General features: G+C 40.9%; 1 protein-coding gene across 6 annotated transcripts in view; it reads right to left on the reverse strand.

Moving 5' to 3' along the window:
- HS3ST5 (heparan sulfate-glucosamine 3-sulfotransferase 5) overlaps positions 1-13,783 on the reverse strand; it is a 205,335-nt gene that overhangs the window by 18,962 nt on the left and 172,590 nt on the right. The window contains exon 1 of one of the 6 annotated variants that reach the window (XM_076333454.1): positions 13,013-13,082. The exons of the other annotated variants lie outside the window; for them this stretch is intronic. The gene's annotated coding sequence lies outside the window, so the exon portion shown is untranslated. Of the gene's footprint in view, positions 1-13,012; positions 13,083-13,783 lie in introns of those variants that run through there. 6 annotated transcript variants of the gene reach the window in all.

The following is a 13,783-nucleotide window of genomic DNA, read 5'->3' on the forward strand; positions in this document are numbered from 1 at the left end:
AAATTCACCATTAAAGCTTAGTGAATTACGTGCTGTGCTGGTTAAGTTCGGAGAAGGATCCTCTTTTATATACTTTAAGTCTGTCTCCTTGAAGTTAGTTTTTGAGGCAGTTCATCTCATAGCTTCCCAGTTGCAATAGCATCTGAATGGAACAGCTTCTCAATTACTTCACCTTACAAAGTGTAAAGGAGACACTAGTCTTTTTCCACACCAGAACGTACAATATATTCTTAAACAAATGTTTATTATAATTGACTTCCTCCTGTTTTACTGCCATAACATGCTCACATCCCTTCCTGCCATCTCTCACCCTGCTCTGCTGAGGTACAGGTAGCAGGCTATCAGGCAGATTTCCACTGAAAAATATATATAGGTAGTTTTACACATAAAAAAATGTGCTAATGGATTGGAGCCAGATCATAGCTTAGTCTGGCAGAAAACTTTATCCTCACTGTTTGGTAGAAGAGCAGACTCAATTCCAACAGTCCAAAATAATTTCCCCTCTGCCGGAAAGCGCCGGTGCAGCGCATCCATTTCCTGCCCCTTCCCAGGGCGCCTCGGCTGAAGCTCTCTCGCAAAAGAGGAGGAAGAAGGAGAAGCTCTGTTGGGAGAGGGCTTGTGGCCATTTCTGTCCAGCTGTGGTTCCTCTCATGCAAAGAAGACCTGGTGATATCTGCTTAAAAATCCACCTCTGTGAGGTGGTAGCCATACTGAACGTCTGTGAGAGACTGTGACGGGGCTGCCTGTGCGGCAGAGCAGTGGCACGTCCCCACCTGAGGCCCCTGTCAGGACGGAGGATGGATGGCAGTGCCATGCTCCTTCCCCTGTGCTGACAGCCACTCAGGCGAACAATTCGCCTCCTGGCATCTCTGCAACAGGCCCTGTTTTCTGCAAATACAAGGTCACAGCCTAGAATAAGGAAACAATATTACAGTATTGCCTAAGATTATTTTTCTAGTACCAGCTATGGATTAATTCACTGATTCTTTCAAGTAGCACTCTGTCCTATCTGCAGCTTCACTTTAATCCTTTGGTCTTTGAAGATGCTTCTCTCATGACTCCATGAACATTCTTGCTGCTAACTAACCACCTTATTTTTCTCTAGAAATATTTGGGGGTTTGTGGGCATTAATATACTAATGTCCTGCATTAATGCCTTGAGCAATTCTCATTCCTGAGAATGGCAGGCACTTTTACTCTTCTAAGAGCATTAAATGTATTGTGTTTGATTAAATTTAATGTATTTAGTAGTTCTGTGGGACTGATCAGAAATAAGAATCCAAGCAGGTGGGATGATGTCAGTGGCCATGTTGTTCAACAGAATCAGACTTCTGGAGAGTGGGGTATGAGATAGGGCACCTCTTACCTTCAAGTTAATGGTCCTAATGCTGTCTATTTAATAGTTGCCTAACAGACTATGCGGTTGTAAAGATGTCTTTATGTTGTATTAGGTGAGCTAAGGAAGTTGCTAACTTCTGTTTTGTAAAACACAGGTATATAGTAGGTACAAAGGTGCCATGGAGTTGAAGTTTTATATATGTAGAGAACCTTGATTTCCATTGCAACATATGCTTCTGCACTTCCCCTTTGTATCTGTAGGTATATTTTTTTGTCTCTGAAAGGTGGTGGTTCAGTGCCCTTGCCAGCTAAAGCTATGCGCAGAAAAGTTGCCACATTAGCCACAGCAATAGTAGGTTTCTCAAACTACTCCATGTCAGAGGTGCCATTCCTGTGGTCCTGCTGGGACTCCAGGAGCAAAGTTTTTATGCAAGTACATGTATCCTAGGCAAACAGTGTTTCCATGCTGTGAGGCGACTGCTCCCCGCTGCTCTCTGCTTCTCCCCAGTTGCCTGTTGGTAGGAAGCCTCTCCCAGGGAGAAGCTGTCAGGCTCCTGCCCAGTCTGCCCGCACTCCCAGGCCACCAGGGACAAGCCATGTAGCTGGTCCCCCCTGCTGCCAAGTCAAGCCTAGTAAGACCCAGTGAGAAAGCATGTCCCTGCACCTGGCCACCTTGAGATCCCTAAGGGCTCCCTGTACTATTTATATATACAGGTCATGGATCTCTGTGTAGATTGTTAGGCTAGTACTACATAATAACTGATACTAAGCATCATTCTGCTTAGTTTCCCCCCAGAGGTCCCAATCCACGTCAGTTTTCACAGTGCCCAGCTTCAGGCTTTATTCACACTGCTGTGTGAAGAACAGGGCTGATTAAAAAGAAACCAACACTCCACGTACATTTACACTCCTTGTCCTAAAACTAGCTGTAGAACTATGAACATGTTTGTACCCTTTGATGCACCAGGCAAAAAAAGGAAGAAAAAAAAAAAATATCTTCTATCTTTTGGAATACTAACAGCTTCTTTCCATCTATGAAAATAACAAATACTTGCTTTGAAATTCAGTCTGTCAGCTGAATATTAATGAAAAGCGCTCCTGCAGACTAGTATTTAGTCTGCAGTGTAAAGGTAAAAAATTCCTTCCATCCACCCAGTCATCTCCTGTCAGTGAGAGACTGCTCTGCACAGCGCTGTGCGTCCCACTCCTTCCGAGGTTACTGAACGGGCCAGCCCCCGCACATGGAGCTTCCCTTGTTATTGCAGTGTCTGTAAAGATGCAAACGTTACACAACAAGAACAGCTGCTAGGCTTATCCCTTGAACAAACAGAAGATAATGCAATTGAGTTTGCTTTTAGCCAAGGAAGGTCTGGCCTAATGCTTTAGATAAAAATGTGGATCAGATTGTTTGACACCGGTTTAATACCTGGAATTCTAGAGCAAGCTCTAGCCGCTACCTTACTGCATTTCTGTACATTTCCCTGCAGTGCCCCAGCACCAAAGCCTTGATGGCTGCAATGCTGTGAGGATGCCACAACCCTTCCTGCCTGTAGCTGTCTCTCAGGTTGCAGCTTGGAAAAGATAAACTCGTTCCACTGACAACGTCTTCCTCTGCTCAGGGTTACCATTTTTTCCACCAAAGCCTTCCCTTGCCAGCTAACAGAAGTAATGGAGCTGAGATCTCTGCTGTGACTGAGAGTGCTTTGAGCTGTACCAAAGGCTTATAGGAAGGCAGATCTGTTTGAAATTCCCATAGAAGAACAATACTATTATTATTGCTAATTAATAGTAGACAAGGACACAAACCCATTCCAAATCAAATTAAGTTCCAATCAAAAAAGTCAAGTGTGATTTCTAATTGATTGCATTTTAAAATCAATCAGGTAGGTTGTGTATGTTTTTTTCACAAGATCCAACAGCTTACTGATACTTGTCTTTCTAGCGAGACTGAGATTGAAGCAGAACTGTGGAGTTTTTTTTTTAATGGAATTGACTTTTTAAAGGAAGATCTATTTTAATTAGAATTATACAGCGAGATTTGTCAAGCTCATGCTCCTCTGGAAGTTTATTATGAAGCTGCGTGGAAAGAAAGATGCTCTATGTATTTACTCTCTCCCAAAGGGCCAAATTAAGTTAAAACGAACCTCCGTGCCTGCTAGCACATACAGACCCTGTAAACCTCCTAAATTCCTGCTTAGCAAAGACTGCTTCACACCGAGAAAAGGAAGTATCATCGCCTTTCTTCAGAATGGCGGATTAAGCTTTCCCTGGTTCCCCCTTTCTGAGGATCAGACTCCAACATAACATATATGGATGCTAAAGAGCCCAGATGGCTGGTTCAGCTTTAAATTAATAACATCGGTACTCCAGTCAGATGGGGCATGATAAAGTTGTTAAGTTTGTTCACCCCCATCCCTTCTGTGTGTTACACTAATAGTTTAATTTAGTGCTTCTGGCTCTCCTCTTGCCCAAGTTTCAGGAAACTGTTGTTGAATAGCAGGTGCCTGCGTTTGGCCATGAACATTCAGAATTAGAAGGAGGGACAGTCCGCCCTGCACCTCGTTTCAGACTGTGACGCTTAAACTCTTGGGAAGTTGTAATAGTATAACTAATAATATTGGAGTTAAGTCTTTTGGTGCTACAGGGGAGAGGTATTGCAAAAGTCTGAGTCTCCAAATTCCTGGGCTCTGGGTAGCGCATGACTGTATTTCTAAGAGAGGCTAGTAAAGAAAAACCACAATATGGAGCAAGCACTCCATGTTATGCAGGATGAATGAAGGAATCCCAAATAATAATGAACAAGGATCAGTGGAAATCAATACAATAGGACATGCAACAGTGATGCAGGAAAATCTGTAGCTCTGGGAGTGAATCCTTGGAAAAACAATGCAGCATTAGTGTCATTCATCAGTAAGGAATGACCATCAAAATGATGGGGTTTCAGTATCAGAGTATAAAAACTTTGGATAAAGACACACTATATTCTTCACAGTAAAAAGCAAATCTAGATTTCATTGAGACTGAACAATTCAGTTTACATCTTGGGCAGAACCAACATCAAACCCTTTGGGACTTACCTAATAGAAAGAGTGACTTCCACTGGTACCTACAATAACAGAGAGGACTTCCCATTACCTGGTGCCCAGGACAGTTGTCCCTGTTTACAATATACATTATTTTTTCTCCCATTATTTCACCATGTTCCCAAAGGACAGTTAAAGTTGCTGGGGGATTAATATATATCTATTCCTTGCTATTTCCTTCTAAATATGAGGAAAGACAGAAACTGGCTTTGGTGTGTGTTATGTTCCAGCTTTCCTGATGAGGTGACAGCTCTCTGCTGTGAGTCGAAGGCCGTGTCGCCGTGGGACAGTACGGTGCAGGGGGTTCTGTAACTCCAGCGCAGATCCAAGACCCAGCCCCCAGAGCATGCTTTTCCTCTCTGAAAAACATACCTATCAGTAAATAACTGCTCGTCTTAATCCTTGCTTTTAGGAGAGGTAGAAAACTCATTATGGTCTTCTTGCACTGTCTATGTTTTCTTTAACTAAATTATATTTGCCACTGTAAAAGACCTATTGATTAATTTAATAGATCTTTGTTCTTTCTGCAGATTAATGTCTTACTTTTTATCTTACTTCCTTGTGCAATCTTCAGTCTATTTAAGCATTCTGAAAGCTTTATAGCATTTTTTAAACTCTTCATTCTTTTGTCCCTTAGGTGTCAGCCTGGGCAGGGGTGAAATCACACAAGCACTCAGCAACTACCAGCACAGACGGGTCCCTTGCCCCCTGGGGTGGTGTCTGGTGCAAAGATGACAAGTGCCAAAAGGATTTGTCACTCAGAAAGCTGACATCAGGATCGCTGGGCTAAAAGCTGACTCCAATCCCCAACCGGCCTGGGTAGGAATATATATAATTCTCCTCTGTCTTTAGCAGAAAAAATTCTGACACCACTTCTTGATTCTCATCTCTCCTCCAGCTAGAGCCTTGGGAAGTCAGTCTGGGTGTGAAGTTGCAATAAATCGTGAGGACTCCAGCAGAGGCAACAAGAAGACAACTAATATACCAGTGTGATAATGTGGTGGGTAAAGCGACGGGGTAGGAGAAGCAGGACGTAATGCTTAATGATACAAGTTTTCCTCGGTCAGTGCCCTAAATGTCAAAAGTCTCACTAGACAATTTAATAGAGACAGCAATCTGGCTTCAGAGCCACACGGTGGAAAGTCACATTCCCCTGGATAGTAGTCTTATATCACAATCTCGCAATGTGCACTGTTCACACTGTACTGAATATCTAGGCTTTTTTACAAATTTTCCATTTGCATACAGCAATTTGCTTGTTGATGTTTAGACACGATTGACATAATTTGACAATCTGGCCTATTAGTTTGCTTTGTAACTCTGTAAAACGCTGACAATGATTATCCCAGTTGACTGAGGACATGCTTCCTGTGACACAGTAAACAAATGTAGCAAAGGGGCTTTTTCCAAATGATTGCTCCAAGCCGCTAATGAGAATGTTAACTTATTTCATCAGGGCTGCGCTACACCAAGCGTCTTAATGAATCCTCAAGTCACACAGCTCCGTTCCTTGAGCCTGGGGTACAGTAGCTAGAATTGGATGCCTACGGACTTTTCTCCCATCTTTAGCTGCATGCTGCATTATAATGAACACATTATTATACTGCCTGCAAAAAGACATTTCTTTGAAAAAGAAAGTATTTCTGAGATTTGGTTTCAAAACCTACCAAACTCCTTAAAGGAGTCCTTCTTCCTATAAATCAGTGCCTCTTAATGGAAAGAACCTGATGAAAGAATGAGTAATGATAGGTAAAAAAATAAGAATCAATCAACCTGCTCATTAACCTGCTTGCAGAATAAATTCTGTGTGCTCTGAAGGCCAGGATTTAAGACAGTTCCTCTAAATCAAAGGATTCTTATGAATCTTGTTCTCCAGCTCTCGCCTATAAGTTATGTTTGGGTAGTCAATGTCCAATTGTAGGGGATGTTTTTCAGTTGTTCGCAAACATCGACACTGATTTATTTGGAGGAAATAACACATGGTGTTCCCAGGGGAAAAAATCATTACCTTAGTTTTGATGCATCTAATTACAATAAGTCTCCATCATACTCACCATCTACCCTAATTATCCGGGGAATTGGCGGTGTTTAACAATGAAGGAAAGAGTGCTCCAGTGTCCAATTAAGGTTTTCTTTGAGGATTAATAAATCATGTCTCATCAGCCCCACTGACCCAGAGGTGTTAATCTTCATTTTATCACTCTAATCTTAAAGCAAAATTTTGCAGATCAGGAGCAGCAGAATGGTTGAGTTAATTGTTCCATTAGGCTGATGAAGTCTTTATACCCATGTCCAATAATACACTATTCCCTGAGCGTCTTTACATGCTCTGCTACAGAGCAGAAAACAAACAGTAAAAAGACTGCCACAGCTATTCAACGCAGGTGATGGGTAGCTTGGACACTGCTCCATACTCAGCTGTTTTGATATAACTGTGCTGCATTCACATGCTGGAGCAAGACACTGAGAAGATTATAAACAGTCGAGAGAGGTTTTAGCACATCTAAATGCAGTTGCAAAAGGAAATAAATCATGTAGTCAATAATGGAAAGAAGACATTTACATATATAAATATATGTTATCTACCCTGTAAACAATATCCTTGATTAGAAGGCATAAACAATACTGTTTTATTTAAGGGCAAGAATCCAGATATTTCACTGGGAAGAGTTTTTCTCATTGACAAGCCTACAGTAATCATGGAGAGCATGGCAAATTGAGTTAGAATATGCTCCTAACCACTACAATAAACTAGAAATCACATTTTAGCTGTGTTTCCAGTTTGTTTGTATTTGCTTTTGTTTGTAAGTTATCAGGCTGGTTAAATTCTTCTGGCATGAACGTTCACAAAAAGTACTGAGCTCACATTAAAAATCCCTTTCGTAATCATTGCTTTTCAAACAGTTCCTCCTCCTGATCTGAGTTAAGCAGGAAAGGAAATGGGAACAGATACCTTTCAGGGCATGGGTCACATACTTGTGTGTCACTAAACTGGGGGGGGGGGGGGGGGGGGGGGGGGGCGGGGGGAGAGAGATGGGATCAAAGCTAGAATAATTTCATGGGGTGGGTAGAGGGAAAAGGGAGGAGGGCCAGATTTCTGCAAGGCTTTTGAATGCATGATCTTTTTTCCTATTCACACAATATTTTCTTCCCCATATCTGTCTCCTTTTCTTCTAAACAAAACACAAACCTCTGCTTTCCCTCTCGCCGCTCTGTCACACCCCCAAAGCAAATGGGACTCAGACACACTCTTCCCTCTTCCACGAGTAAGAGACTAAAGACTCTGCACTGGATTCAAGAGGACAGAAGCATGTGCTTGAAATAAGGCAAGTGTTAAAAGAGGATTAAAGAGTTGGGTGAGAGAAAAATGAGTAATGCTTTTTCCCCCTTCTCTTTTCTCCAAAATGTGAGTCACATATATAATTTTCTGAAACTCAGGCACAGCCTCTTCTTTTACACTCTGAATTCACTCCTGAAACACCTGAACAAGCAAAGAAAACATTAAGCAACACAATTGTTTATATTGTTTTTCATAAAGATTTCTCAGAGAAAGTGGAGCTCTTGGACGGTTTTCTCAGACAGCTGCTATTTCATCCATATTATTATTTCTTTTTTTGCATCTTGAAGATATTTCAAATAGATTCCTTTTAAAATAAAAACAGATAAGTTATTATCATGTCTACCCTCTATGTCCTGTGCTGAGAAATGGGTCATATCATTATACTGACTTCAAAGCATTTAATCTGTAAAAAAGACAAGTGACTTACACATAAAATTGTGCATCTTATAAAGCACCCAGATCAGATCATTTAGGTGATTAATTTAACCAATACAGTTCTGAGATAAATTGATTTCCCTCTTTTCCCCTACTTATCATCCTCTCTCCTCTTAACAATTTAGTGTTCAACCAAATACTACCAGGCATGCAAGATTCCCAAGGTCACTCTACTGTCCTCCTTCAAGGCCCCCATTAAACCCTCTTCTAGTATAAGTCTATGAACAAAACAAAATTAATCCTCCATTGCCCTCCAGCCTAAGAGGATTCTAACCCACATATCTCACCTCCCAAGAGAATTGCAACCTCTCCATCTATGGACTGGTGTCTTTACATATGCACACGCATACGTGAATACCCAGAGACGGAGAGAGCACTCTGTGCTGCTCCTAAGAAAGCTGTTTTATTAATTAATTTTATTAATTAAGGATTCCTTGGGCCAGGGAGCAGGACAGAGCATGACCATAGGGCAGCAATTAGAGCACTCAGCTGGGAGAGAGACCCATTTTCTGTTCTTTGCTTCAAAGACTACTTGTTATTTAAACCAGTGACTGCTCTGAATGAAATGTAACTGAGCCCTTCCCACCTTGGCAGGTGATGTGTGTGAGCCCTCACCTTCCAGGTGACTGGTTAGGTGCAGCAGGAGGACTTCCAGGAAAGGAGGTCTTCCCTCATTTGCTGCAGCTTATGTCTGCATTGGGGCAGCTTCTGGTACTGAATGTCCACTAGGTCATCATCTGCCTCACTGCGTACCCCCAAAAGTCGAACAGCATCTCAGAAAGCTCAGGACTCAGCTACAACTGTCTTGCTTTTATGCTGTACTGGTGTTAGATTGGCTTCTCTTCTCATGGGGTGGAGGAGATGCTAGAACTGTGCCAGTACCTCTTTTTGGGCAGGCTTAAAGAGAGGTGATGGCACCCCAGGTAAGAGTCCTAGCACAAACCAAAGGTCCTGAGTCCCTAAAGGTGAATCCTCAACCAAGGCAATTCTCCACCCATTTTTGCAGCCATGCCAGATCACAGAGGTGCCTTCAGAACATGTCTAAGGCCAGTGTTAAAAGTTACAGGATTAAGTATTGCCAACAGCTAGGTCACTCAGCTGGGTTATCAAGATTCAAGTCCCTGCTCCAGAACAAATAATTAATCACAATTCTTTATTCACAGTGGGTGTATGAATGAAAGAATGGATGAAAGAAACATCAAGGAAAAATATGAAATATCATTGTGTCTGCTTCATCAAATACAGAAAGAAGGCTTTGGCACCTAGGGCAGAGTTTGCAGCCAAGAACATCAAGAGAAAGGAGGTGTCTCTCTGGCCAAAGGCAGATGTTTCTTTCCTTTTCATTTCATTCCTGGTTAGTTCAGGTGGCTTCCTGTGCAGTTCCAAGGTGGAGCACCACACCAGGGACTGAGGATTCCAGGAGACATTAGTTAAATCCTCTGCATGTCAGCACCTGTCTCCTATATGCCTGAGTATCTAAGTGGATCTAACCTACAGCCCTTCTCCTGTTTAGTTCTTAAGATGTGCAGAAGAAATAGCTGTTTCCAAAGTTGGCTGAAATCACTCATATTATTTTCAGTTATTGTTCCCAGAAAAGTGTGAGACAGCACTGGAAATTGTGGTGTTGACAAAATAAAATCATTTATGCAAAGAACATTATTATGAGACAAGTAAAATGTTTGGAAAGTAGTTAATGTCAGATCGTTCCCATTCATACATTTTTAAAACAGATTTATAAAATGCATCCAATTCATAAGTGTTTTGCTTTTGATATTTCTTGCTAATTTCTTTTATTGTAAAATTCCACTAGGTGAATATCTCTGCACATTATGTACAGAACATAGCAGTGGAATAATTTTGTATCTTCTGTTTCCCTCTGCCTGAATTTTAATAACAATAAGTCTGAATGGTTATAACACAAAATTGAAAGCAACCTGCCTGACAAACTAGGCAGAATGCATGAACAACCTCAGTATTGCCTTTCTTTCCTGATTTGTGACAAATTACATCTAGTTTGTACAGAAGATGTTATTATCCTCACGTTTCTTCTCTTTAAAAAAAAAAAAGTTACTACATTTATGGTTCTCATTCTGTTTGGCAACAAAAAGTTAAAAAAAAAAGAAAAGTGTCAAAAACCTGTCTGAGATGGTGATAAATACAAAGGGAGCCATGTGTACATCTCATTCAACTACTTTCAATTCAGCAGCCCAAATAACCAGGCATCCATTTATAACTCAGTTGCAGCCTTTAATAGAAGGCCAAATTCAATTTGCTGGAATCTTAAAAATGAACTTTTATTTTAATCAGCTGGAACCTGAACCTCATCAACACGAAATCGATAGGAGTATTTCCACACACTTAATATGTTCAGGGTTGCACTTTTGATTTGCCACAGCCTTTTCCTAGTTTGGGACACCTTTTTCTGCCAGGAAGTGGAAGATTGGCAGTTTACTGTTGTGGTACTTGGTCCCTACACAATTTAGATTCCATTTCTGCATTTATTTATTTTCAGTTTGAAATAGTTCTTTTGTCACTCTGGGAAAACTACAGTTGAGGTGATGATTTCTTGGGGGCAGATACAGAGCCAGGAGAAATGTTTTTCTTTCACAGAGAGAGGCTGGTAGAGATGGATGAATGGAGAGAAGGAAGCCACCGCCATAGATGGAGCAGTGTTTCTTCTGTCCAGGAGGCAAAGCTAGGAGCTGTGGAAGTACCCAAAGCCTTAAGAAGTGCCAACAAAGTAAAAAGCATCTCTCACAAGGCTGCCTCCACACTAAATACAACTCTCCCTTGTGGGCCTTGGTTCATTCTTAGAAGATCAGAGCTGCGATAGGCTGTCTGCTACATCCTGTTGTCACCTCTAAGTGAGGTGTAGACAATTAGTTGCCAAATTTGATGGCACAGATTGATAAGAGCTTATTTTGGCTACAGAGAAGGAGTCTTTGTCAAAGAACTGGACGAATATTACTTCCTAAGAAGCAGCAAGGTAGAAATTTTGGTTAAAAGAGCCTGGTTGCAGTTTGTCATCTAATAGAAAAAGCTATAACATTGATTTTCAGAACAGTGTTTATTGCAGTTTGCATCTGATTCTTCAGGGGGAAAAAATAGGCAACTGCTAGCTGTATTTTCTTAAACTGCTTTGTATATCCCTAGCTGAGGATGATGCGAACTCAACAAATGATATATTTGATGATATATTTGGATTACCTTTCAGCAATCACCCATTTCTGTTCTGCTAGCCTTCACTCAAAAGAGAGACTCTTGTAGGGCCTCTTGCTGGGGCCTCCATCTTTCTGAAGGAAACTCTTGCCAGGTCTACTCCAGCTGAGTGCACATCTCTCTAGGGACAGCAGGACTCCCTTTCTACCCTTTCCTTGTCCTTGGCTCTTGCTGAGTATAATTTATATTGTTACATAAATTTATTGCAAGCAAAGATTTTTTAAAAAATTTGGTTTACTCTGCAAGTATTAGACTGCAAGCTCAGCCCAGCAAATTTATCTTCTCAACATTTGATTTCTTTTCTTTGCCATTTCTTTTTCTTCACCTAACAATTTTCTCAAAAAAGAAATTTTGTCAACATAGCTGCTCTCAGCATGCTGTCCATATTACCTCAGTAAAAGAAGGAAATTTGATGTCTGGACATATGTAGTGTTGTGGAAAAGGGTCTTACTTCACTCGCTGACGAGCCTAAGAGTATAGCTAACAGTATTTCCCAAGGGGGGTGGCCTTACTTTAAAAAAGAGAAGAAGAAGAAGAAAAAAAATCAATATTGACTCTTGACACGTTTTCATTTACATCACTGCATGGCTTTCAGTCCAGGCACAAATCAATAGGCAGCTTTTAACACTGCTCAACTAGTTTGTTCTATGTAAAAGACGAGACATTTGCCTCAAGTGGCTTGTTTTTCCCTTTGGGCTCCAGGCAGAGTCTCCACCATTAACAGTGTGTGATTCTTCGAAATGAAGTTGAGTTTATTTGACTGCTCTTTCTGTGACTGATCAGAAGAGCTTGAACTGTAATATTAATCACACGACGTTTTCTTCATCACCACTTACAGTCAATTGACTTTGTACTTAGTGAAAGCGTCTCAAGCAGCCAACTCAATGTACCAGAGGGCAAGAATTCAATAGGAGGAAGAAAGATTTAGTTTCAAAACACGTGGTACACAGCCTATGGAGCTGCTGCCACATACACACCGGGCACTTTATCACACTGCAGGTGTGCTGGCTGCTATTACATGTTTTTATTTGCATGATGAAGGTGTCCGCATCACCTCAGGTTTTTTTGTTGAATAAGCCTCCTCAGTCAACTGCAGCTTTTCCTTCAATCTCAAGTTTACATGGGAAATGTTACAGGACCAGGTAGTTTCTCCAAATTGCACTGGGTTCAATAACTATTTAGTTTCAATTCAACTCTCTACAGATTTCAGCACAGAACTGACCCATGAAGAAGGCACCTTCTGCTTCAGATATACTGATGACTGTTACTGAAATGCCAGGCATATGTCATGCTAATAATAATACCCATATGCTTAATAAATGCCAATTTGCCTATGATATCATTAATACCATTTTAATAGCCACTTGCATACAGTGGGCCTTCTAAAACCACATCTTTGTCGCACATTGATTTTTTAAGAAGAGCGGGAGTACAGATGCCCCGAGGTACAAAATTACCAGTTTTGTTTCCTAGAGTCTCAGCACCTCACCTCAGAGAATTTTTAGCTCATGAAGCCTCCACAGAAGTTTTCACACTAAAGAAGTGCATGCAACATTGAAAACAAGAGCCTAGAGGATTCACTTATTGCATGCAATACCTTAGAAATGTTCTTTGCTGGAAGCAGACTCTATGTGAAGTCCAACAGTCCATAAAATGGGCAATCACGTCTTTTTCTATGGCACATTTTAGACATGCATGACCAGAGTCTTCCCACTTGTGTAAAGCAGCTCGTTGACTCCCTTCATGGCTTTCCTGGGAATTCCCCTTAAATAAAGTGGATTTCTCAGTGGTGCAGAACTGATGTAACACCCAGTACAATGTTGACTCTCCCTCTCTGGGCTTTTCTGGATTAGGCTTCTAATTATGTACATACATAGATACATGTAATAATAAAATAACGTATGATAAATGAGTACATGCTCATACTAAACAAGTTTCCTATCACTTTATTAAGCAAAAGGGTTGGTTTCTTTTCTGTGAATGAACCAAGCTTTATTCAAGACTGTTTTCAGTGGGTAAAATTAGTATCATTTGGATGGAACACACTAAGCATATTTTACTTGAGAGAGATTTTGCTGGTTATTAATTTTTAAAAATTTCCATAGACTGGCCCAGACTGTATGAAACAGCTGTCAGTCTCAGGCCATGCAAATCAATTTTTATTTAACCGTCCAAGTTTTCTTGACATTTGTCTCTTACGAGTTTAGAGTTACAGGACAACATGTGTTTCCCAGTGGAAAAGAACAGAATCGTAATAAGAATAAAGAAGGACTTTCAAGGACGCTTAGAGAGAGCAGGCAGCCAAGACTTTCTTTAAATCTGTATTCTTATTCTGTTGGGGGGGGTTCAAACTAGGTTATATCAAATC

Source organism: Aptenodytes patagonicus, chromosome 3 (genome assembly GCF_965638725.1).
Source record: "Aptenodytes patagonicus chromosome 3, bAptPat1.pri.cur, whole genome shotgun sequence".
In the NCBI taxonomy this organism is placed as follows: Eukaryota; Metazoa; Chordata; class Aves; order Sphenisciformes; family Spheniscidae; genus Aptenodytes; species Aptenodytes patagonicus.